This window comes from Chlorocebus sabaeus, chromosome 9 (assembly GCF_047675955.1).
Source record: "Chlorocebus sabaeus isolate Y175 chromosome 9, mChlSab1.0.hap1, whole genome shotgun sequence".
In the NCBI taxonomy this organism is placed as follows: domain Eukaryota; kingdom Metazoa; phylum Chordata; class Mammalia; order Primates; family Cercopithecidae; genus Chlorocebus; species Chlorocebus sabaeus.
Genome location: NC_132912.1, coordinates 104,459,098 through 104,482,450, shown reverse-complemented (window position 1 = coordinate 104,482,450; position 23,353 = coordinate 104,459,098). Strand labels below are relative to the sequence as shown.

Sequence of the window (23,353 nt, the reverse complement as noted above, 5' to 3'; positions counted from 1 at the left end):
GAAACCCCGTCTTTATTAAAAATGCAAAACATTAGCCAGGTGTGGTGGCGGGCACTTGTAGTCCCAGCTACTCAAGAGGCTGAGGCGGGAGAATGGCGTGAACCCAGGAGGCAGAGCTTGCAGTGAGCCGAGATCCCACCACTGCCCTCCAGCCTGGGCGACAGAGCGAGACTCCATCTTAAAAAATAAAAAAAAACTATTTTCTTATTAATACTAAGATGTTATTTACCTTTTTCATTCTCATTCTTTCACAGGTAGACAGTGGAATTTTCCAGATGCTACACAATATGTGACGTTGCAACAGATTGAAGAAGCAAATAGGAGAAGCAGATCTTCTATGGAATCAGAAATTAAATTTGCAAAAATGCAAAACAATGGGACACTTTATTTTTTTGGGAAATATAATTATGTTTAATTAAAATGTTATTTATGTCATATGTAATGGTTTATTATTTTTTAAAATGAATTAACTGTCTTTAAAAGTTCTCAGATTTAATTTCTGAGCAAATACTGATAGATATTACCAACAATAAACAAAAGCTTTGTGGTGTCCTCAATAGTTTTCATGAGTGTGAAAGGACCCGTACACCAAAATTTTGAGAACTGCTGGTTTAAATAATCATTAGCATCACATTGACATTGTAGCAGACCTAACTGTGAGTGCTGCAAAAGAATTTCTAGAATCATAGGCCTCACTAATTGGAATTTCCAGTGAGAAAAACCAGTAACAGCTAGGTCCTCTCACCCCAACAGGACCCAGAGACAACAGCACAGAAGTCTAAACCTGGCCGGGCACAGTGGCTCATGCCTGTAATCCTAGCACTTTAGGTGGCTGAGGCAGGCAGATCACTTGAGGCCAGGAGTTTGAGACCAGCCTGGCCGACATGGAGAAACCCCATCTCTACTAAAAATACAAAATTAGCCAGTCATGGTGGGGCACACCTGTAGTCCCTGCTACTCGGGAGGCTGAGGCAGAGAATTGCTTGAACCCAGGAAGTGGAGGTTGCAGTGAGTTGAGATCGCACCACTGCATTCTAGCCTGGGCAACAGAGTGAAACTGTTTCAAAAATAATAATGATAAAATAAAATAAAAGTCTGAACCAGAGTCTGGCTAAGCCCTATGATATCAGACATAACGAAGAGTACATGCATTTGTAGAAATGATTAGGGATGGGATATTTTTATGCTTTTTGGGGGGGATGATTTCATTTAGAACATGATAAGGATCTGTACATTTATTCAAGGTCCCAAGGATTTGCATGTAAGTCAGATTCACAAAACAAATTGATAAAGTTACTCCTATGCTTTTTTTTTTAAAATTTTTTGAGATAGAGTTTCACTCTTTTTGCCCAGGCTGGAGTGCAATGGTACCATCTCGGCTCACCGCAACCTCCACCTCCCAGGTTCAAGTGATTCTCCTGCCTCAGCCTCCCCAGTAGCTGGGATTACAGCCATGCGGCACCACACCCGGCTAATTTTGTATTTTTAGTAGAGATGGGATTTCTCCATGTTGGTCAGGCTGGTCTCGAACTCCCAACCTCAGGTGATCAGCCAGCCTCAGCCTCCCAAAGTGCTATGATTACAGGCATGACCCACCATGCCCGGCCCCCCATGCTTTTTAAAAAAATTAACAAATAATAGTTGTACATATGTATGAGGTACATAGTGGTATTTGATCATGTAATGTATAGTGATCAGATCAGGGTAATGTTCAGCTCTTTTTTTTTTTTTTTTTTCTGAGATGGAGTCTCACTAAGTTGACCAGGCTGGTCTTGAACTCTAGGCTCAAGTGAGCCTCCTGCCTCAGCCTTAGTTGCTGGGATTACAGGCAGGCACCACCGCATCCAGCTTTTTTTGTACCTTGTCTCAACCTTATCAAGATATACTTGAGGCACATTAACTTGCATATATATAACGTGTACAATTTGGTCAGTTTTGACATATGCTTATACCTGCAAAACCATTATAACAATCTTATAACAATCAAGATTATCAGCATTTCCATCATACCCTAAAGTTTCTTCATGTTCCTTTGTAATCCCTCTCTCCTCTGCCCCATCCTCAGGCAACCACTGGTCTGCTTTCTATGACTATTGATTAATTTGCACTTTCTATCATACCATATACATGAAACCATAGAGTACATACTCTTTTGTTGTCTGACTTCTTTTGCTGTGCATGATGATTTTAAGATTCACTCATGTTATTGTTGGAATAAGATTTGAACTGAGTGACTTTGGGGAAATTGCTTAACCTGTCTGTGCCTTAGAAAACAAACAATAAGGCCGGGTGCAGTGGCTCACGCCTGTAATCCCAGCACTTTGGGAGGCCAAAGAGGGTGGATCATGAGGTCAGGAGATCAAGACCATCCTGGCTAACACGGTGAAACCCCATCTGTACTAAAAATACAAAAATAATTAGCCGGGTGTGGTGGCGGGCGCCTGTAGTCCCATCTACTTGGGAGGCTGAGGCAGGAGAATGGTGTGAACCCGGGAGGCGGAGCTTGCAGTGAGCCAAGATTGCTCCGTTGCACTCCAGCCTGGGCAACAGAGCAAAAAAAGAAAAGAAACAATAAATAATTTCTACCTTGCATAGTTGTGAAGACAAAATGAGTAATGTAAGTAAATAAAACATGTAGCTCAGTTCCTGGTACTTACTGGGTGTTTGACAAATAGCAGCTATTTTTGAATATATGTTTGGGGTAGGAATTAAGGAGTGTAACTAGTACAGCATGGGGATAGGGGAGAATCTTGTTTAGACTAGTTTGATCCATAGCTCAGGTTTAACTATTTGTTCAACATTTCTCACTTGCACACCTAAAACTTCCACACATGCCAACCTAACCAGGAAATTTTTCTTCAATGAGGGCTGGGCTGGGGACATGGAAATTTGTAGCTTTGAAAGCCCTACCAATTTGGAGTTACCCTGTTGGAAAAAAACAAAATCCCACTAGGCTGCTTTGAAAATGGAAAAGGTGTATTCCTCCTTCACACTCATTGATTTCAAGTCCAACAGGCCAGATTTGCTCAAGCTTGGAATGAAAACTCCTTGCTTGGGGATGGGGCAAACTTCAGAAGGTTCCTGGCCAGAGGAAGTAGGAAAGCAAGGTTTTCTGTGTGACTCCTTGTAGCCAAACCTAGGTTGGAACAGATGTGGTCAAGCTGAGAAGTTTCTCAGAGAATCCAAACAGGATTCCCTGCTTGTCTACCTTTCCATGTACCAAGGGCCATGAGGACCTGTTACAATCAGATTGTGTTTGCTACAGGCAACTGCAGCTTCTTGCATCTTCATACTGCTGGGAGCTAGCTGCTTTTTCCTAAGCGTGAAGACACAGTCTAAGAGAAAAAAAACACACACACAAAGAGGACATGAGAGAAGAAGAGAGAAGGGAGGGTGAGAGAGAGTTGAATTGATTGCCGTCTGTTCAGGTCTAGCTGGAAAACACAATGAAGTGAAAAGGCTTCTTGGTTGGTGTGCTTCTCTTCATTTTTTTTTTCCCAGGGTTTGAAGTGGGGAGGGAGGGATGGGAAAAAAAGAAAGAAAGGAAGAGGAGGAGGACTGGCATGGCCTAAGTCCAAGCAGAAGCAGCACGGAGCCTTCAGCCTTAGGAAAGGGAAAGTCATTTGGGGATTCTGGTACCCCCTTGGGTCATCCCTTACTGACCAATCCCTTCCTTCTATAAAAGACTGTGGCTGAAGGTGATGCTGCCAATAGTGCATTTTAAACAAAGAAAAACCAAGTGGCTGAAGCCTACTCATCTCTGCCTTAGAAAAAAAAAGCAACAAAACAAACACCATACAATTTTTCTTCCACTTGGTAGTGTGTTGAGTGTTTATTCTGGTTTTATTTTTTTCCAGCATAGAGTATTTGCCAACTTTTATCTTGTTCTTAGTTTGTGTTAAACATTATCCTAAGTGTTTTACTGTGTTATCTACATTAATCCTTGCAACAACCTTGTGAGGTGTTGGTTCTATTATTAGTCCCATTTTACAGATAAAGAAACAGAGGCTTAGAAAGATTAAGGAAAGATCCTAAGGTCATATAACTAGTAAGTGGCAGAACAGGCTTCTTCCCCATCAGTCTGGTCTCTAAGCCTGCACTCTTAAGCGCTGCACTATGTGGATATTTAGACATAGTCTCTCAAACAGCTCACAGTTTATTATTACTAGGGAAGGAGGGTTGGAGCTAGGGTGGAGGGAGATGGATAGTCACATATGGAAGCAGCCACAGTACAATGTGTTATAGGCAATCCTAGCAAGTTGAAATAAGTTCTTGAAATAAAGATCAAAGAAGAGAATGATTTTTCTAGAGACCTGGGATGATAGGGAAAATAAAGTCTTTACTTTTTAAAAAGTTAATAGGTGACTTTTGTTTTCTTATTTATTTATTTATTTATTTTATTTTTGAGAGGGAGTCTTGCTCTGTCACCCAGGCTGGAATGCAGTGGTGCGATCTCGGCTGACTGCAAGCTCCGCCTCCCAGGTTCGCACCATTCTCCTGCCTCAGCCTCCCAAGTAGCTGGGACTACAGGCGCCCGCCACCACGCCCGGCTAATTTTTTTTGTATTTTTAGTAGAGACGGGGTTTCACCATGTTAGCCAGGATGGTCTCGATCTCCTGACCTCGTGATCCGCCTGCCTCAGCCTCCCAAAGTGCTGGGATTACAGGCATGAGCCACCACGCCCAGCCCTTCTTTTTTATTTATTTTTTTAAGAGATAGGGCCCTACACTGTCACCCAGCCTGGAGTGCAGTGATGTGATCATAGCTCACTGCAGCCTAAACTCCTAGGCTCAAGTGATCTTCCTGCCTCAGCCTCCTGGGTAACTGGGACTACAGGTGCATGTGCCACCATGCCCTACTAATTATTTTTTTTTTGGTAGAGAATGGGTCTTGCTATGTTGGTCAAGCTGGTCTTGAACTCCTGGGCTCGAAAGTCCAAAGTGCCTTGTCCTTCCAAAGTGCTGGGACTATAGGCATGAGCCACCACACCTGGCCAATATGTGACTTTTTAGAAGGCTAAAAGTGCCAGAGAAGAGCTGGGTAAGAAAAGGGGTTCGGGGGGTGGTTAAAAGTTCAAGCTGTAGAGCTTACTGCCTGGTGTCCAACTCAGCTCTGCCACTTAATAGCTCTGTCAAGTTACTTGCCCCCTCTGAGATTCATCTACAAAATGAGGACACATGCCCAGGTGCAGTGGCTCACACTTGTAATCCCAGCACTTTGGGAGGCCGAGGCGGGCGGATCACCTGAGGTGATAACTCAACAACAAAAAGACAAACAATTCAATTTAAAAATGGGCAAAGGGAGGCCGGGTGTGGTGGCTCACGCCTGTAATCCCAGCATTTTGGGAGGCCAGGGCAGGCAGATCACGAGGTCAGGAGTTTGAGACCAGCCTGGCCAATATGGTAAAACCCTGTCTCTACTAAAAATACACAAATTAGCTAGGTATGGTGGTGTGCACCTGTAATCCCAGCTACTCTGGAGGCTGAGGTAGGAGAATTGCTGGAACCCGAGAGGTGGAGGTTGTGGTGAGCCGAGATCATGCCACTGCACTCCAGCCTGGAAAACAGAATGAGACTCCTTATCAAAAAAAAAAAAAAAAAAGGGCAAAGGGGCCGGGCATGGTGGCTCACGCCTGTAATCCTAGCACTTTGGGAGGCTGAGGTGGGTGGATCACTAGGTCATTAGTTCAAGACCAGCCTGGCCAATATGGTGAAATCCTGTCTGTACTAAAAATACAAAAATCAGTGGGTGCAGTGGCGGGCACCTGTAGTCGCAGCTACTCAGGAGGCTGAGACAGAAGAATTGCTTTAACCCAGGAAGTGGAGGTTTCAGTGAGCCGAGATTGTGCCACTGCACTCCAGCCTGGGTGACAGAATAAGACTCTGTCTCAAAAAAAAAAAAAAAAAAAAAAGGGGCAAAGGACTTGTATAGACATTTCTCCAAAGAAGATATTCAAATGGCCAATAAGCACATAAAAAGATGCTCAAGGCCAAGCGCAGTGGCTCACACCTGTAATCTTAATACCTTGAAAGGCCAAGGCACAAGGATGAGACCAGAAGTTTGTGACCAGCCTGGGCAACATACCAAGACCACATCTCTACAAAAAATGTATTAGCGGGGCCTGGTGGCACATGCCTATAGTACCAGCTACTTGGGAAGCTGAGACGGGTGGATTGCTTGAGTCCAGTGAGCTATGATTGTGCCACTGCATGCCAGCCTGGCTAGAGTGGTTACTATTTAACAAACAAACAAGCAAACAAACAACTCAGTGATATGGTTTGTCTATGTCCCCATCCAAATTTAATCTTGAAATGTAGTTCTCATAATCTCCATGTATCATGGGAAGGACCCTGTGGGAGGTAATTGAATCATGGGGGCAGTTACCCCCATGCTGTTCTCATGATAGTGAGTGAGTTCTCACGAGATCTGATGGATTTATTAATATAAGGGGCTTTACCCCTTTGCTCAGGACTTCTACTTCCTGCTGCCATGTGAAGAAGGACATATTTGCTTCCCCTTTCACCATGATTGTAAGTTTCCTGAGGCCTCCTCAGCCCTGCAGAACTGTCAGTCAATTAAACCTCTTTCCTTAATAAATTATCCAGTCTTGGGCAGTTCTTTATAGCAGCGTGAGAAGGGACTAATACACCCAGAAAATAACAAGTGTTGGTGAGCATGTGGAGGAATTGGAGCCCTTGTGCACTGTTGGTGGGAATTTAACATGGTATATATAGATGTTATGGAAGATAGTATGGAGATTCCTCAAAAAATAAAAAAATAGCCATATGGGTACCATGTGACCTAGCAATTCCACTTCTGGGTATATACACAAACAAATTGGAAGCAGAGTAACAAGCAGCCATTTGTACGCCCAGGACCATAGCAGCATTATCTACAACAGCCGAAAGGTGAGAGTGACCCACATGTCCATCAATGGATGAATAGATAAATAAAATGGGATATATTCATACAATGGAATATTATTCAGCATTTAAAAGGAAGGAAGTTCTGATACATGCTACATCATGGTTTGTGGTTTTTCCTACCCAATTCTGCTTCCTTCCTCATTTAACTTTCACAGGGGTTACTGCCCCCAACCCCCAAAATCTTACTTCGTCTCTGCAACTGCTGCCCAGAGGACCCAACTGTCACAGAGTTCAATAATGAATACTTTTGCAGGATTTGTCTAGCCTGTCTGAAAATAGAAGGCCTAATTTTTCCTTCTTGTCATTCTACATATTTCTCTTTTTTTCTTTTTCTTTTTCTTTTTTTTGTTTGAGATGCAGTTTCACTCTTATTGCCCAGGCTGGAGTGCAATGGCACTATCTCAGCTCACCTCAACCTCCACCTTCCGAGTTCAAGCGATTCTCCTGCCTCAGTCTCCCGAGTAGCTGGGATTACAGGCATGCGCCACCACACCTGGCTAATTTTTGTATTTTCAGTAGAGACGGGGTTTCTCCATGTCAGGCTGGTCTTGAACTCCTGACCTCAGGTGATCCCCTGTCTTGGCCTCCTTTGTATATGTATGTATATCTATGTATGCATATCCCAAAGTGTTGGGATTACAGGCGTGAGCAACTGCGCCCGGCCTATTCTACATCTTTCTAAGCATATTCCTAGTATCTTAAATGACAGATTAGTAGCACTCTATTATTATTATTATTATTATTATTATTTTAATTAAAAAAACCTTTTTTCGACTGGATGTGGTGGCTCTCACCTGTAATCCCAACACTTTGGGAGGCTGAGGCAGGTGGATCACTTGAGGTCAGGAGTTCAAGACCATCTAGGCCAACATGGTGAAAGCATCTCTACTAAAAATACAAAAATTAGTTGGGTTTGGTGGCGTGTGCCTGTAATCCCAGCTACTTGGGAGGCTGAGGCAGGAGAATTGCTTGAACCTGGGAGGTGGAGGTTTCAGTGGCACCATTTCAGCTCATTGCAACCTTCACCTCCCAGATTCAAGTAATCCTCTCACCGCAGCCTCCTGAGTGTCTGGGATTACAGGTGTGTACCACCACACCCCACTAACTTTTTTGTATTTTTAGTAGAGATGGGTTTTCACTATGTTGGCCAGGCTGGTCTCAAACTCCTGACCTCAAGTGATCCACCTGCCTCAGTCTCCCAAAGTGCTGGGATTACAGGCATGAGCCACTGCACCCGGACTGTTAAAAAAAACTTCTGACTTTCGTTCTTGATTAAAGCACTCGATTATTTAGCATTTATTAAATATTCACTGTTTAACATTATTCACTCAAACCTGTATTTGGAGGCCTTCCATTTCTTTTATCATTTAATTCTCAGGTGAGTCCTGTGAGATGAGGAAACAGAGTCTTGAAAGGTTAGGTGATGTATCCAAAGTCACATTGTCAGAGGATGGCAGGTAGTTTATTCATATGTGGTTTTCACCCACTCAGAGAGTCCTGCCTTCCTGTCTAGAACCTCCCCTGCCTCCATTATTCTCTATTCCTCTGCCAAATTTTGTATTTCACTATAGCATTTACCACTGTTTGAAGTCACCATTCTCTGTGTTTATGGAGGACAGAGGGTCTGTCTTACTGAATACTGTATTCCCAGAACCTAGAACAGAATCCGGCAAAGAGTCATTGAAAGGATGCTTAAACTCACCTTTTAAAAAAAAAAAAAAAAAACCAGAATCTCACTCTGTAGCTCAGGCTGGAGTTCTATGATATGATCTAGGCTCACTGCAACCTCCGCCTCCCAGGTTCAAGTGATTCTCCTACCTCAGCCTCCTGAATAGCCAGAATTACAGGCACCCACCCCTACATCCAGCTAATTTTTTTTTTTTTTTTTTGTATTTTTAGTAGAGATGGGGTTTCACCATGTTGGCCAGGCTGGTCATGAACTCCTGACTTCAGGTGATCCACCCTCCTTGGCCTCCCCAAGTGCTGGGATTATAGGCATGAGCCACCACACCCTGCTAAACTCACCTTTAAGGCATGTTTATATTCATTGTTTTAAATAATAGGTCAAATTTGAATAACACTCTACAGTTCACGGAAACTGTGTTTCCGCTGGCTGTGACCACCCTTGGTCGCTGGCTGTCACCACCCTTGGTCGTCCTCACAGAAGCCTTTGGGGCAGTCCCAGCATGGTTTACTCCTTCTTCAGGGTCTGCTCAGACTTGCTGGTGCTTCAGCCTGGGATGCCCCCAGTTCTTTGCCTGCATCACTCTCTGCCTCCTTCTATGTCCCTTCCTCAGGAAGGCTGGCCCTGGTCTTGCCGCCCAGGTCAGGAACCCTGCGACACACTCTCTTCTCCCTTTGTAAGTCTCTTTGTGGCCCTAATCACAATGGTAGTGAAATAATTATGCCAGTATTTTATGATAGGCTCCCTGACTAGCCAATGCTCCACAGGGACAGGACCTTGTCATGCCTGTATACCTCACACACGCCTCACTGGGCCTGACACAGAGTAGGTACCCATTAGATGCATGTGTATTTGTATATGCATGTATATCTATGTATGCATATAAAATAAATTATTTCCAACAAATAGGCAAGGAGATTGAAGCTGTATGATCTCAGCCAGGGGTTCCCAACCCCCTAGGCCATGGACTGGTACTAGTCTGTGTCCTGTTAGGAACCTGGCCACACAGCAGGAGGTGAGCAGCGGGCATTACTGCCTGAGCTGCATCTCCCATCAGATCACTGGCGGCATTAGATTCTCATAGGAATGTGATCCCCATTGTGAATTGTGCATGTGAGGGATCTAGGTTGTCCACTCCTTACGAGAATCTAACTAATGATCTGAGGCGGAACAGTTTAATCCCAAAACCAGCCCCTCCGCCCCATCCATGGAAAAACTGTCTTTCACGAAACCTGTTCCTGGTGCCAAAAAGGTTGGGGACCACTGGGCTAAGCCACTGGCTTGAAAACTTTTTTGTTAGTATCCTATAGTAGAATGTTTATTGTTCATTATGACCCCAGGAAGCATACATACACACATGCACTTCCCCTTACTGTGGACTAAGTCCTGGTATTTTCTACTCTACTCAATTTATTTTATTAAAATATTTTTAGAGCCAGGCGCCGTGGCTCACCCCTGTAATCCCAGCACTCTGGGAGGCCGAGGCAGGTGGATCACCTAAGTCAGGAGTTCGAGACCAGCCTGGCCAACATGGTGAAACCCTGTCCCTACTGAAAATACAAAAATTAGCTGGGCTTGGTGGCTGGAGTCTGTAATCCCAGCTTCCGAAAGGCTGAGGCAGGAGAATCGCTTGAACTCAGGAGGCAGAGGTTGCAGTGAGCTGAGATCGAGCCACTGCACTCCAGCCTGGGCAACAGAGCAAGACTCCATCTCAAAAAAAATTTTTTTTTTAGTTCCAGTCTATTTCACTGATTTCATGACCCACTAACATCGGTGGAAGCTTAGCCAACGTGACTTGTTCAAGGTCACATAACTAGTAGAGTGGTGGAAGCCAGTATTCTCCCGCCTATTACATTCTGGTGGGTTTCTTGCCCTAAGGCAAAACTAAAAGTTTTGTGTCGGTTTTGATAACAAAGGAAAAAATTCATTCTTTCACTTCTCAGTCACAGTTCAGGCAAGGCTGGTCTTACCATCTGTAGGCATTTCAATTTGGTTCATCGAGATACTTCAGCTTTCTGCAATGTAGCTATCCAGAAGGTTCCTCCTAGAAGCTCCAAAGGGAAAGATTTAGTCCTAATGGGTAGCACACCCAGACTTGCTGGAATTCTCATCCAAATTACACAAAACATTAACATATGGACAAAGGCACATGGCATATTAAATGATTTACTGGGGTCAAAGATCAAGTCAATGGCAGGCCTAACGTTAACCTGTTGCACATCCTCAGAGTCTGCTGGGCTAAGACACAGGGAAGCCTTGGCTAGGCCAGGCCCAGCAGCCCGGACCTGGTCAGTCATCAGCAAGTTAATCTACAACGGCACCTTCTTTTCCTACTAGAGGGAAGTTTGACTTGAACTTTTGGGAGACCTGCCTTCTTGGAATCCAGATTCCTCTGCTTCAGAGGCTAATTTAGCTGGTGTTGGGCGCAGAAGCCTAGAGAAAGCTGAAGCTTGTTTGTTTGTTCTTTTATTCCTGGATTTATAATTTGACCTAATATACTGTACGTCTGTACATGTGTTGATCTCAGAAAATGTTTGAGCTGCCTGCTGCTCAGGCCACGTTGGCAGACAGCTGTTAAAGCCATCAGCAATGTTTGCTTCCAGTTACAAAAGAAAACATTCTCTATTTGGGGCTATGTTGTTGTTTTTTTCTTTCCTGATTTAAAAGGGGAAGTATGTTTCCCAGTAGAGATGTGGGGCTGCCCCCATCCCCTTCTAGAGCTAAGAATGACTAAGAAAACTTTTCAGCACACCTGGCTTATCATCTTTCTAATATTCATACTCTTTTTCTCTCCCTGTGGAAGTATCCTTAGGGGCTTTGGTTTGAAATTATTTGAGCAACTGAGCAGGTTTCTCTCCTTTCCCTGGGGACACCAGTTTATGGTTCGACATCTCCCTCAAACTCTGGTGTGTTTTTAGCTAAGAAAGATCAGGTTTTGTCCCATTATCAGGTGCACTGACAAAATAACTGCTGATGGGAGTAAGAAAACACGAGTAATTCTAACCCCTGCCCAGAACCTTTGAAGGAATGCACAAACTCTGACCTTGCTTTGGTGCTTTGGAGAGACCATCTGGGGAAAACTTCATTTCCAAAAATATGTATGAATTTGAGAGTTCCTCTGGCTGGGATGGAGGAAAAGCCATATGGTAAATGGCCGGGGGGTGGGAGGGCCGGGGGGAGGGGTCACATATGCAAATATCTGTTTCAGAGAAAACAACTCAAATCAGAGTTGTCCATGAGGCGTCCACCCTTAAATGTCTGACCTGTGCACTGGGGAGGAGCAGGGAAGGAGTAGAGATAAAGGGGAATGAAGAACAGAGAAGCCAGACAATGGCCGGGAAACAGGCCACAAAGGCAGGACACTGGCTGTAGGCTGGAGGTACTGCTGGAAATGTCAGACTGAAGTTCAGGAACCAGCTGGAAGAAAAAGAGGCAGAAAGGTTTGAAAATGAGGAATGGAAGTCTCTGAGGGAAATCTGGCTGCCTAAATTAGAGAGGCTTGGAGAAAAAAAATGGCAACAAATAGTACCTCAGAGGAATCCAGGGACTATTAGAACCGCTCAAAAAGCCATTTTGACTCAAAATTGAAGATGAGGTCTGGGCTACTACATGGAAAGGTCTCAACAACCCCAGGATTTCTGGTTAAAGGACACAGTCAAGTTGAAACTGCAAATCACCAAGCTAAGGTGTTCACTTGAACCACATGACTCCAAGAAATAAGGCTTATAAATTGTTATCTTTTTTTTTTTTTTAATTTCAAATCCCAGCCAGGAACAGTGGCTCACACCTGTAATTCCACTTTGGGAGGCCAAAGCAGGAGGAATCTCTTGAGCTCAGGAGTTCAAGGCCAGCCTGGGCAACATAACAAGACCCCATCTCTATTGAAAAAAAAAAATTTTTTTTTTTCAATGAGCCAGGCATGGTGGCGTGCAACTGTAGTCCTAGCTACTCATGAGGCTGAGGTGAGGATTGTTTGAGCTCAGGAGGTGGGGCTTGCAGTGAGCTATGATCATGCCACTGCACTCCAGCCTGGGTGACAGAGCAAGACCCTGTCTCAAAATAATAATAATAAATAAAACAAAATAAAATAAAATTCAAATCCCAATTGTTCATTTCTGGTATTTAGTATATGACAGCAACTGGCTTTTGTATATTGATCTTGTAACATAGACTCTCTCTCCCTTTATTTAGATCTCTGATTTTCTTCACCAGTGTTACGTAGTTTTTCTCATATAGATCCTGTGTTTATTTTGTTAGATTTGGGCCTAAGTGGTTTTTGTTTTGTTTTGATATTTCTTGGTGCTATTGTAAATGATACTGTTTTTTACATTTCAAATTCCAATTGTTCCTTGCTGGTCTTTCAGAAAGCATAAGAAACAAGGCTTTTTTCTTCTTAACTGCCATTCTGAGTTTGTACCCAAAACCATTCCTAATGAGGGAAAGCTGGGGCAGGATGGGTCAGTAATCACAGCTGTCCCCTTCCCATCTTTCCCTCCCCTTCACTCTGTAAATGTTTGTTTATTTCATTTGACTGAGTTGATGTTATGCTAAAGAACAGCTAGGGAGGAGAGGTACTGTTAAGAAATAGGGGAAAATTCTAAGTCCCAAGGTTAAGATCACTGGAGAAGAGACATTTGAACTCAGTGTTTGAGACAGAATGGAGGGTGTGGGAAAATTAATAGGAATAGCATAGTGAGAGAGAGGGGGTTTCACCAAATGAGGTGGGGAGGCTGGGCGAGGTGGCTTATGCCTGTCATCCTAGCACTTTGGGTGGCCAAAATGGGCAGATTGCTTGAGCCTAGGAGTTTGAAACCAGCCTGGGCAATGTGGTGACACCTTGTCTCTACAAAAAAAAAATACAAAATTAGCTGGGTGTGGTGGTGCATAACTATCGTCCCAGTTACTCGCGAGGCTGAGATGAGAGGATCGCTGAAGTCCAGGAGACAGATGTTTCAGTGAGCTGAGATTGCACCACTGTACTCCAACCTGGGTGACAGACAGATCCTGCCTCAAAAAAAAAAGAGATGGGGAAATAGATACCTGATAAATATGATACCTAGGATTACATATAACAATCTACAAAAATAGTATATGAATTGAGTTCAAACTCCCATTTTTGGCCCAGAATAATTAAGAGTATAAATAAGTTGTTTTTTTTTTTTAATAGAGATGGGGGTCTCACTATGTTGCCCAGGCTTGTCCCAAATTCCTGAGCTCAAGCAATCCTCCTGCCTCGGCCTCCCAAAGTGCTGCGATTATAGGCAAGAGCATGGCCTAAGTCGTTGCTGTTTTACTGTTTATGCCAATGCTTGTTTCAGAAAAACAAGAAGATTGCAAATGTGACAGTCTCTGTGCAACTTGGAGTTTGCTATTGATATGAGGCTTATTGGTTGTGAGAGAGTAGGACTTTCTGTGGAAATTGGGATGAGAAAAAAATGAGAAGATTCTGTACCTCACCCTTTTCTCACAGTGCCTGGCAAGTTACCTAGGAAGTAGTGTTCAATAAATGCATATTGAACGAATCTGGAAGCAACTATGCAACTTTGATCTTAGCATCCAAGTGTGGGATGGTGGGGACAGAGTTGAGTTTAAGCAACTGTTATTAACAGAATCTACAGCAACAGCTGAGTCAGGATTCATTTGGCTTCCTAGAGTTGTTTGTTTTTAAGACACTTTTGGCCTGGCGTGGTAGCTCAGCCTGTAATCCCAGCACTTCTTTGGTGGGGCAAGGCAGGAGGATAGCTTGAGCCCAGGGGTTCAAGACTAGCCTGGGCAACATAGCAAGACCCCATCACTACAAAAAATAAAAAATTAGCTGGGCATGATGGCTCACACCTATAGTTCCAGCTACTCAGGAAGCGGAGGTGGGAGGATTGTTTTAGCCCAGGAGGTTGAGATTACAGAGAGCTGTGATCATGCCACTATACTTCAGCTTGGGTGACAGAGTGAGAACCTGCCTCAAAACAAAAACAAAAACAAAAAATGAAACACACACACACAAAGTAAAGAAAAGAAAAGAATTTTTTTTAAGAGACAGGGTCTTGCCATATTGCCCAGGCTGGCTTTCAACTCCTGGCCTCATGCAATCCTCCTGCACTGGCCTCCCAAAAAAGTGCTGGGATTACAGCCTGAACCACCATACAAGGCTGGCTTCTAAGAGTTTCTAATGAGACAAAGGGTAGAGCTATACTCTGTACAAAAAGAGTGTTGCTTACTCAGTGACCAAGGAAGCTGAGAGACATGGTTCTGCCTTGGATTGCAGGTGAACTATCTGTGGACTCACACCTTCCCTAAGTCTGAAGAATGTCTGCTGAGCTGTCGGGATGAAATGTGTAGCTGGGAGGTATGCGGGTGTGCTAGAGAACCGGGTAGCGATAGGATGTCCCTCTGAATCTCTTCTAATCAGCATCCCCTGTGATTCTTTTGGATTGTGTACAGCTGTACTCCAAGATGCCCTTGAGCTGTGGCGAGTGTTGTGCCCTTTGCTGGAGGGAGTCTAGTTCATGGTGACCACAGGGGGACACCTCCTGGGGTGCCAGAGCCATGGCTTGGAGCAGAAGTCCCTGAGCCTTAAGGGATAGGGACAGAAGGTCACCAAAGAGGTAACAAGTGTAGTAGAGGAACCATTTCTAAGAGATCTGCTCTGAGTCACAATTAATTAAGGTGTAGGGGAAAGGGCACCTTCTTACCAATGCCCAGGTGTCATTCTGGGCCCCAAGAAAATAATTCACACAAATTTCTCACCTGGAGTGTTTCTCCAAGAACTGGCATATTGTTTGTGTTCCTTTCATGCCCCCAGAAACACTGAAGAGGTTTCTTTGGGTGGTTACTATACCCAGGAACACTGGCATTTTCTTCTTAGGCAAGGACCTCAAATTCAACCATACTACTACTTTAGAGACTAACAAATGTTCATGAACAGTTAAATACAGAAGAAGGTTTTATGATGGGAGCCCATGAGCATGAACTTTGCAAGCAGTAGATCGAGTTCAGTTTCCAGTTTTCCTGTACATTAGCTTTGGGTCCTTGGACAAATCACTTGACCTTTCTTAGTCTTTGAGAAATAGGGATGATGAGAATAATAATATCCTTTCTGTTAACTTTACAGGCTACTGTTGTAAGCTAGGAGGTGCTGTGCATTCATTTTAATTATTGTTAGGACAAACTGATATCAGGGCTCTCTGAAAACTGCCTCAGGAGAGAGTCCATTTAGAAGGACTGAGGCAAGCCTTATGGACCTACTGACACAGGCAGGTCATGAAGCACAGGGAAAGTGAAAAGGGTCAGTCATAAATACTTAGGGTCAGGCACAGTGGCTCACGCCAGTAATCCCAGCAATTTGGGAGGCTGAGGCAGGCAGATCAATTGATGTCAGGAGTTTGAGACTAGCCTGGCCAACATGGTGAAACCCTGTCTCTACTAAAAATAAAAAATAAGCCAGGTGTGGTGGTGTGCTCCTGTAAACTCAGCCACTTGGGAGCCTGAGGCAGGAGAATCCTTGAATTTGGGAGGTGGATTGCAGTGAGCTGAGATCGCACCACTGTGCTCAAGCCTGAGCAACAGAGCGAGACTCCGTCTCAAAAATAAATAAATACGTAAATACTTAGCATTTACTATGTGGGAAACATTCTTGATATGGAGGTGGAAAAGTGGGGTTGGGGGAAGAAATAGTAGATGGCAGATAGCCGGGCTCAGTGGCTTACACCTGTAATCCCAGCACTTTGGGAGGCCGAGGCGGGCGGATCACTAGGTCAGGCGTTGGAGACCAGCCTGGCCAACATAGTGAAACCCCATCTCTACTACTCTACTAAAAATACAAAAAATTAGCCAGTTATGGTGGCGGGTGCCTGTCATCCCAGCTACTTGGGAGGCTGAGGCAGGGAATCGTTTGAACCCAGGAGATGGAGGTTGTAGTCAGCCAAGATCTGCCATTGCACTCCAGCCTGGGTGACAGTGTGAGAATTTGTCTTTAAAAAAAAAAAAGTAGGCCGGGCGCGGTGGCTCAAGCCTGTAATCCCAGCACTTTGGGAGGCCGAGACGGGTGGATCACGAGGTCAGGAGATCGAGACCATCCTGGCTAACAGGTTGAAACCCCGTCTCTACTAAAAAATACAAAAAGCTTGCCGGGAGTGGTGGCGGGCACCTGTAGTCCCAGCTACTCGGGAGGCTGAGGCAGGAGAATGGCGTGAACCCGGGAGGCGGAGCTTGCAGTGAGCTGAGATCCGGCCACTGCACTCCAGCCTGGGCGACAGAGCGAGACTCTGTCTCAAAAAAAAAAAACCAAAAAAACAAAAAAACAAAAAGTACAAAGTTTGACTCCTTGACAGGTCACTTGGAGAAGAAAAACACACTGTCAAAAGTATGACCAACACTAGGTAGTACTGACTAATGCCAAATCAACAGAAAAGTCAGGGAGTGCTTAGGATTGGTGTGGGAAGGCTTTCAAGAGGGATAAAACATATTTGCTTTGATGGATGGGCAGGATTCAGATACGAGAAGACTTTTTCAGAAAGAGAACAGTTTGGAGCAAAGGCTCAGAGGCCAAACAAGACCTTTGTATTATCCATCAAACACTCAGTATATATCCAACACTGTGCTAGCTTCTTTTACATACTGTTGTCCAGTTTAACATATACATAATAGTACAACAAATTAGGCTTTGTTATCCCTGTTTTACAAATGAGGAAACCGAAGCGCAGCAAGATTCAGTATTTTGCCCAGGGTCCTAATAAAGCAATGGCAGACCCAGGGTTCAAATCCACATTGTGTAACTCCAAGTCCAAAGATTTTTCCAGAATATACGCTGCTTGTTTGGCATAAAGGAAATAGGTCAGTTTGGATGGAATGGAAGGCTTCATGCTGGGGCAGTCAGGATGCAGAGAGGTCAGGGGAAGCCAGAATACTGAGTGCTAGGCAAGAGGGTTTGGATTGACCAGGAAGCCCTTGGGTAGCTCAAGGTATCTGAGTAATAGAGTGACATAACTGAAGTTTGTTCAGGATTCCCAAGTCTAAGGCTTTGGCAGGGCATAAGCTATACCAATTAATAATAAGTTCTGGGCTGGGCATGGTGGCTCACACCTGAAATCCCAGCACTCTGGGAGGCAGAGGTAGAGGCTGGTGGATCATTTGAGGTCAGGAGTTGAGACCAGCCTTGCCAAAATGGCAAAACCCCGTCTTCACCAAAAATACAAAAATTAGCAGGGTGTGGTAGCACACGGCTGTAGTCCCTGCGCATGCCTGTAGTCCCAGCTACTTGGGAAGTTGAGGGGGGAGAATCACTTGAACCCGGGAGACAGAGGTTGCAGTGAGCTGAGATTGCACCACTGTACTCCAGCCTGGGTGACAGGGAGACTGTCTCAAAAAAAAAAAAAAAAAAAAAAAATTTCTTCCAAAGGAAGAAAGCTACTACCTCGTCATTTATTCTTGGATGTTTCCTCGTACTGAACTTATTATTCAGTTTATTTTCTCATTTGTGTTATTCTTGGGTACTCTTAAATACTTCTGCAACTTCCAGCACAGAGATAGCATCATATTTCAGTAGTGGACAAAGTGAGAAGGATTTAGATTGGTCCTGGATCCAGTAGTGAACTACAGAGATGAAAATACTTACACACAATTTCAGCACCCCAAGTACCACTGAATCTAGCCTTCCATTAAGAGGCTCCTACATTCTTTTCCTAAGCTGAAGGTTTCAATGTAGGTCAATGGTGAAAGACAAATTGTTGGAGGACTAACAGACAATGCTCACTCTTTACATTGTGTGTGGGAATTTCTCAACTGATTCAATAGATGTTTGCTTGGGTGTTAAGTGTGTAGCAGCAGTAGCAATTCCTTCTGTCCTCCCATCCCTCTTTTAAACTTCATTTTAAAATGGACATTGATTTCAAAACTTTAAAAAAGTTTATGCTCGATGATGCAGCAATATCACCGTTAGGAATTTATAAGCAAATGTAAAGCAAAGTCTAAAATATGAATACACAGCACTCTTATAATGCCAAACATTTGGAAACACCTAAGTTTCTAATAATAGGGAATTGGTTAAGTTATGGTATATCTTATTCAGTGGAATGCTGCACAGCCAATAAAATGACATTATTGAAGAACTGTTCTTTTTTTTTTTGAGACAGAGTTTTGCTATTTTTGCCCAGATTGGAGTGCAGTTGCGCCATCTCGGCTCACCGCAACCTCCGCCTCCCTGGTTCAAGTGATTCTCCTGCCTCAGCCTTCCGAGTAGCTGGGATTACAGGCATGCGCCACCGGGGCCAGCTAATTTTTGTATTTTTAGTAGAGACAAGGTTTCTCCATTTTGGTCAGGCTGGTCTCAAACTCCCGACCTCAGGTGATCCCCTGCCTCAGCTTCCCAAAGTGTGGGATCACAGGCGAAAGCCACCGCGCCCAGCCCTGAAGAACACTTAATGATGTAGAAAAATGTTAACATTACGTTAGTTACAATTTAGGCCATTGTTTATTTATTATTATTATGTTTTGAGACAGGGTCTTGCTCTGTAACCCAGGCCGGAGTGCAGCGGCATAATCTCAGCTTACTGCAACCTCCGCCTCCCGGGATCAAGCGACTCTCCCACCTCAGCCTCCCGTGTAGCTGGGATTACAAGTGTGCGCCACCACAACCTGGCTAATTTTTGTATTTTTAGTAGAGACTAAGTTTCACCATATTGGCCAGGCTGGTCTCGAACTCCTGACCTCAGGTGATCCTCTAGCCTTGGCCTCACCAAGTGCTGGGATTACAGGCTTGAGCCACTGTGCCCGACCTCACTGTTTAATTTTTAAAAGTATATAACCACTTCACATCCATTATTATAAAAACAAAACATGTGGGCAGGGTGGCTCACACCTGTAATCCCAGCACTTTGGAAGGCCAAGGCAGGAGGATAGCTTGAGCTCAGGAGTTCGAGACCAGCCTGGGCAACAAAGTGAGACCTCATCTCTACAAAAAATGCAAAGATTAGCCAGGTGTGGTGGTGTGTGCCAGTGGTCCCAGCTACATGGGAGGCTGAGGCAGGAGGATCACTTGAGCCCAGGAGGCCGATGCTACAGTGAGACATATATTGTGCCACTGCACTCCAGCCTTGGCAACAGAGCGAGACCCTGTCTCAAAAACAAAAAACAAAAAAACACAGGGCTTGGTCTGTGGCTCATGTCTGTAATTCTAGCACTTTGGGAGGCTGAGGCTGGCGAGACCAGCTTGGGCAAAAACCCATCTCTACAAAAAATTAGTCAAGTGTGGTGGTGCACACCTACAGTCTCAGCGACAGGAGGCTGTGGTGGGAGGATCATTTGAGCCCAGGAAGTTGAGGCTGCAGTGAGCCATGATCATGCCACGGCACTCCAGCCTGGGCGAGTGAGACCCTGTCTCAAAACAAAATAAGAAAACAACGTGTTGGCATGGATACGGAGAAATAGAAACCCTTGTATAATGCTGGTGGAAATGTAAAACGGTGCCTCTGCTGTGGAAAACCGTATGGTGCTTTCTCAGAAAATTAAACATATAATTACCATATGATTCAGCAATTCCACTTCTGAGTATGTACACAAAAGAACTGAAACCAGGGACTCGAACAACTGTTTGTACACCAATATTCATAGCAGCATACTTCACAGTAGGCAAAAGGTGGAAAAACCTGAATGCCCATTAAAGATGAATGGATAAACAAAATGTGCTAAATACGTACAATGGGGTATTTTTTAGCCTTTAAAGGGAATGATCAGATACATGCTACAACATGGATGAACCTTGAAGACATTATGCTAAGTAAAATAAGCCAAACACAAAAAGAGAAATATTGTATGATTTCACTTAAATGAGGTATCTAGAATAGTCAAATACATAGATACAGAAAGTAGAACAGTGGTTACCAGGGACTGGGGGATGTGGGGTGGAATAGGGAGTCATTGTTTACTGTGAATAGAATTTCAGTCTGGGAGGATGAAAAAGTCCTGGAGATAAATATTAGTGATGGTCATACTAACAATATGGATGTATTTAATGCTACTGAGCTGTATACTTAAAAATGGTTAGAAGGGTACATTTTATGTTATGTATATTTTACTACAATAAAAAATTAATTTTTGTTGTTGTTGAGACAGGGTCTCCCAGGCAGGAGTGCAGTGGCACAATCATGGCCCACTGCAGTCTCGACCTCCTGGGTTCAAGTGATCCTCCCATCTTAGTCACTCGAATAGCTGGGACTACAGGTGCCTGCCACCACACCCAGCTAATTTTTATATTTTCTATAAAGACGGGGTTTAGACATGTTGCCCAGGCTGGTCTTGAACTCCTGGGCTCCGCTGGCTCTGGCTTCCTAAAGTGTTGGGATTACAGGCATGAGCCACCACACCATTCATTAATTTTTTATAGTACATTTTAAATTTAATGTAGTACACTGAAGACAAACATTAATTAAAGAAATTGAAGAAGGTGGCCGGGCGCAGTGGCTCATGCCTGTAATCCCAGCACATTGGGAGGCTGAGGAGGGCAGATCACTTGAGGTCAGGAGTTCAAGACCATTCTGCCCAACATGGTGAAACCCTGTCTCTACTAAAAATACAAAAATTAGCTGGGCACGGTGACGTGCACCTGTAATCCCAGCTACTCGGGAGGGGAGAATTGCTTGAGCCCGGGAGGCAGAGGTTGCAGTGAGCCGAGATTACGCCACTGCACTCCAGCCTGGATGACAGAGCGAGACTCTGTCTCAAAAAAAAAGAAATTGAAGAAGACACAAGTAAATGGAAAAATATCCTGTGTTCACAGATTGGAATAATTAATGTTGTCAAAATGTCCATACTGGGGCCGGGTGTGGTGGCTCATGCCTGTAATCACAGCACTTTTGGAGGCCAAGGCAGGCAGATCACGAAGTCAGGAGTTCGAGACCAGCCTGGCCAGCATAGTGAAACCCCGTCTCTACTAAAAATACAAAAAGTTAGCTGGGCATGGTGGCGTGTGCCTGTAGTCCCAGCTACTCAGGAGGCTGAGGCAGGAGAATTGCTTAAACCTGGCAGGTGGAGGTTGCAGTGAGCCAAGATGGCACCACTGCACTCCAGCCTGGGCGACAGAGTGAGACTCCATCTCAAAAAAAAAAAAAAAAAAAATGTCCATACTACCCAAGTGATCTACAGATTCAATGTAATCCCTATCAAAATTCCAATGACATTTTTTACAGAAATAGAACAAGCCCAAAATTCATATGGAACCCCAAAAGACCCTGAATAACCAAAGCAATCTTGAGCAAAAAGAACAAAGCTGGAGGCACCACCCTACCTGATTTCAAAATCTACTACAAAGCTACAGTAATCAGCCAGGTGGGGTGGCTCACATCTGGAATCCCAACAATTTGGGAGGCTGAGGCAGAAGGATCGCTTGAGGCCAGGAGTTCAAGACCAGCCTGGGCAACATAGGGAGACCTTGTCTTTAGCAAAATAAATAAATAAATATATATATATAAAATTAAATAAAAATTAGCCAGACATGGTGGCACATGCCTGTGGACCCAGCTACTTGGGAAGCTGAAATGGGAGGATCATTTATACCTGGGAGGTTGAGGCTACAGTGAGCCATGATTTCGCCACTGCACTCCAGTCTGGTAAAAAGAGTGAGACCCTGTTTCAAAACAAAACAAAACAAACAAGCAAACAAAACAGACACATAGACCAATGGAACAGAATAGAGAGCCCAGAAAGAAATCTATATATTTATGGTCAATTGATTTTTATTTATTTATTTACTTACTTATTTTTATAGAAATGAGGTCTTGCTATGTCGTCCAGGCTAGTCCCGAATTCCTGGGCTGAAGCGTTCCTGCCTTGGCCTCCCAAAGTGTTGGGATTACAGGCATGGGCCACTGCACCCGGCTCAACTGATTTTTGACAAAAATGCTAAGAACCACGAAATCGGGAAAGGGCAGTCTTTTCAAATAAATGGGGGTGGGAAAACTGAATATCCATATGCAGAAGGATGTAATTAGACCCTCATCTCACACCCTATACAAAAATTAACTCAAGGGCCAGGCGCGGTGGCTCAAGCCTGTAATCCCAGCACTTTGGGAGGCCGAGACGGGCGGATCACGAGGTCAGGAGATCGAGACCATCCTGGCTCACCCAGTGAAACCCCGTCTCTACTAAAAAAAAAAAAAAATACAAAAAATTAGCCGGGCGTGGTGGCGGGCGCCTGTAGTCCCAGCTACTCGGGAGGCTGAGGCAGGAGAATGGCGTGAACCCGGGAGGCAGAGCTTGCAGTGAGCCGAGATCGCGCCACTGCACTCCAGCCTGGGCGACAAAGCGAGACTCCGTCTCAAAAAAAAAAAAAAAAAAAAAAACTCAAAATAGATAAAAGACTTAAATGTACGACTGGAAACTGTAAAACTACTAGAAAATAAAACAGGGGAAAAGCTCTGTGACATGGGTCTGTGTAGTGATTTTTTTTGGATATGACTCCAAAAACACAGGCAACAAAAGCAAAAATGGACCAATGGAATTACATGAGACTAAAAAGCTTCTGCACAGCAAAGAAAACAATCACCAGAGTGATGAAAGACTGTATTTGCAAGCCACACTTCTGATAAAGGGTTAATATCCAAAACATACAAAGAATTTGGCCAGGTGTAGTGGCTCATGGCTGTAATCCCAGTACTTTGAAAGGCCAAGGTAGAAGGATTGCTTGAGCCCAGGAGTTTGAGGCTATAGTAAGCTATGATCGTGCCATTGCATTCGAGCCTGGGTGACCCCGTCT

At 44.2% G+C, this 23,353-nt stretch overlaps 1 long non-coding RNA gene across 2 annotated transcripts in view; it reads right to left on the bottom strand.

The window, feature by feature from the left end:
* Nucleotides 1-23,353, bottom strand: part of LOC140712422 (uncharacterized) — a 48,833-nt gene that overhangs the window by 5,731 nt on the left and 19,749 nt on the right. For both annotated transcript variants that reach the window (XR_012094035.1, XR_012094036.1), the window contains exon 3: nucleotides 1-23,353. This exon is cut by the window's left edge. This is a non-coding gene — a long non-coding RNA (uncharacterized lncRNA).